Genomic DNA, 3,412 nt, shown 5'->3' on the forward strand with positions numbered 1-3,412 from the left:
ATATATATATATATATATATATATATATTTATATATATACTTGATCGGCGATTTGTCATTGAAAATCCTCTAACAAGACCCTCTGACAATTCTTCAGGTCGTTCCACTGCTTTTGGAGCTGTTCCTTCGACTATATAACCACAAATTTCTCCTCTGACCTGCTCTGCATAGTGTCCAGAATCTGATCCTTTCTGGCATTGGGATGTGGATAAAAAGCCCTCCTACCATCGTAATCAAGTATGCTCACCATGGCCTCCGACTCAGTGTGGCTCATTGGTGATGCTCTCCTCCTCGGTGTCTCTCTGGTATTATGACTTGGCTGTGGCATGTATTGTAAAGATCCCAAGCACAGGATATGATTTTAATGGACTGGATATGCAAAGAGTGCTGGGTAAACAGGAGAGGAATCGACCTTTCAAGGTCATCCATGAATGTTCCTTCCTTTGAACCCTCATTCTTACAACTTTTTCCTGGAACGTTCTTTTTCAGAGCATTCTCAGAAGGTAGGTGTTGCTGCTTTGCTTGTCCTGTATTTGAGTTTGTAGTTTATGTGGAATGTTGAAGGTGACTGAGATTTTTTTTTTTATGTTTTCCAGTAATCATGGCCTATGATGCGTTCAACAACCCAGAATTATTTTGTGAATTCATTGAAATCTACAGAACCTTTCCCTGTCTGTGGAAGGTGAAGTCTGGGGAATATGCCAACAGGTATCTCAAGATGAAGGAATACGATGCTATGGTGGAACTTTGCAAAAGCATAAATCCTGTGGCTAACATTAACTATGTTAAGCAGAAGACCCTAAACGTGCGCACCATGCTCAAACAAGTATTGAACAAAGTGAAGACTTCACACGGGTCAGGTGCTGGAGCAGAAGATGTATACGTGCCTAAATTATGGTACTTCAAACTCTTATCTTTTACCACCAATCACGAGGAAGGTCGTCCGTCAATTTGCAGCCTAGGAGAGGGGAACAATGATGCAGGGACTAATACACAGAGCCTTGATGAGACTCCTGGCATTTTCCGGACACAAGACCAAGTAAGTTACCAACAAATATTTTTATTGTACAATTTATGAAAATATAGAACTAGTTAACAAAAAAAAATCATTAGTACAGATTTTTATTGCAGTGAAACACACTAAATTGTCATGCTATCCTGCCATTCCACTTCTCCAGTTGTGTTGAAGTACTGAAAGTATTTGGTTCGATTTTCTTTTGCTGACAGCAAAACATTTTGTGGAACTGAATGTTGTAGATCCACCAAACCAGTGAATTGGCTGCTACTTTCCCTCGGTGACATATGCGCTGCTGTAGCAGAATCTTGCTCCATTAATGGGCCAAAAAATGCACTGCAACTATTTTGGCACAGAAATCTATGCAGCAAGCAGCAAGCATAGACTACCTTGTCATTTTTGTCCATGCACAGATTTATAGCAGTTTGAAATATTCTGAAGTGATTTGCTAAAATACAGAGCGCATTCTCAACAACCCTCCTGGCCTGAGAAAGCCTGTAGTTGAAATTTTTTTTTTCTAGGAAATTCTTTTCAGGGAATGGTTTTAATATATTATCATGCAAGCCAAACGCTTCATCTGCAACAAACACACAGGTAATTTACCCTACAGTTTGACAGTTACTAGGAAGATGCATTTGCTTATTGACCAGATTTTTGTGGAATGGCGTAGCTTCCAGGACCCCTCCATCAGACATGCTAAAACAAATTCACTATTGCCATGAGCGCAATGCTAAAAAAAACCCTTGTAACTGTAATAGAGGGACCCACTGTCTGCAGGTGGGGTTTCCCATCATTTGCTCCTCCACAATTAGGGAAGTTCCAGAACTGTTCAAAATCTGAAGCAATGGCACTACCCACACTACCCTACTTATTGCTTCCCCACTCTGTACCAGCAGCCTCACTCCCCTCCTGTATCTAATTACCCTACATCCCACCAGTATGAGCCCCACCACTGCCCTTCCTCAGCTCAGCCAAGTGACTACAGTTTTGGCCATAAAAGCCGCCAATATACTAGTTTGTAATGGTGAATGTGTCAAAACTATTTATTGCACTTATGTTGATCTTACCATTGTTGTTTATACTTTTAATGCTTCTTGTTTTACAAAAAGTTGGACTTTGTTAAATAAATGTTATGTATTTTTATAAAGTAAAAGTTTACATTCTTCTGCGTAATGACTGTTTGGGGTACTTACCTTCATGTACTCATCTTTCAAGCTGTCCATAATTGCGGCACACGTCTCAGGGATGATATGACCCATTTTTTTGGCGAGATCCCAGTGGAGAACTTCATGTCTTGCAGAGATCTTCCAGTACTTTGTACTTAGGAGATCGCATCGTAATTGACAAGAAAAAAATCTATGCGCTAGTAAGTTTTGTGGACAGGAGAATAGAAAGTGTAGTCACGCTGATGAAGGTGCAAGAGGCTTTTCAGGCGTCGTAGGACAGAACAAGGGAGGTGGGAAGCCCCCCTAGAAACATTGTGGGCCAGGTCCAATGCAAAGGTAAAATCGCCCCCTACTACCAAAACTCCCTTTGTAAACACATCAGCAACCTCAAGAAACTCCTCCAAAAAAGACACTTGGTTAGTATTAGGGAGGTACAGGTTAACCAGGGTAAACAATCTAGTGTGGATCTTCCCCTTAACTAAAAGGGAGGACATGGGGAGCTAAGGTTAGGATCAGGACCACTCAAAGGGTGGGGAGGGGCAAGAAAAGAGGGGAGGACCAGAGAGGAAATAGAAAGAAAATTAAAAAGAAGAAAAAGAAGGGAGGAAGGGAGGAGAGGAACAGATATAGGAGAGTAAAACAAGAAAGAAGGGAGGGGAGGAAGAGAAGGAGTGAATAGAGATAGGGAGGTGGAAAGTGCTTCGGTCGAGCAGCTGAAGCCCACCAGATGGTATAATACGAATCAGTACCTAGCTCCTAACTAGTGTTGATGTTCGAATTCGGGTTGTCCCTATATTCCACCCGAATATGGCTGTTGGAATTCGAATGTTTTTTATTTTAACTTGTTCTTTTTTTATTTTTTACAGGTTATCCGACAATGACATTATGAATCATAATGTCATTGTGGCATTCCCCGGACCGTGGGAACTTTGCGGTCACAGCTAATTGAAAGCACGTGCCTTCTATTAGCTGTAACCGCAGGCAATACAGGGCAATAGAGGTTGAATAAAGATATGTATCTCCATTCATTACCTCTACTGCTCTGTGATTGGCTGGGAAATAGGAAACCCTGATTACAGCTCAAGCATCATCAGGATCTCCCTTTCCTCAGCCAATCAGGGAGCAGAGCATTCAGCGGAGCTTTACTATGCTGACAGCTCTGCTCCCCTGATCGCTCCCGCAGCCCTAGAGGAGCTGTGACATGTATTACACATACAGAACATGTCACAGC

This window comes from Pyxicephalus adspersus, chromosome 1, assembly GCF_032062135.1.
Source record: "Pyxicephalus adspersus chromosome 1, UCB_Pads_2.0, whole genome shotgun sequence".
Lineage (NCBI taxonomy): Eukaryota > Metazoa > Chordata > Amphibia > Anura > Pyxicephalidae > Pyxicephalus > Pyxicephalus adspersus.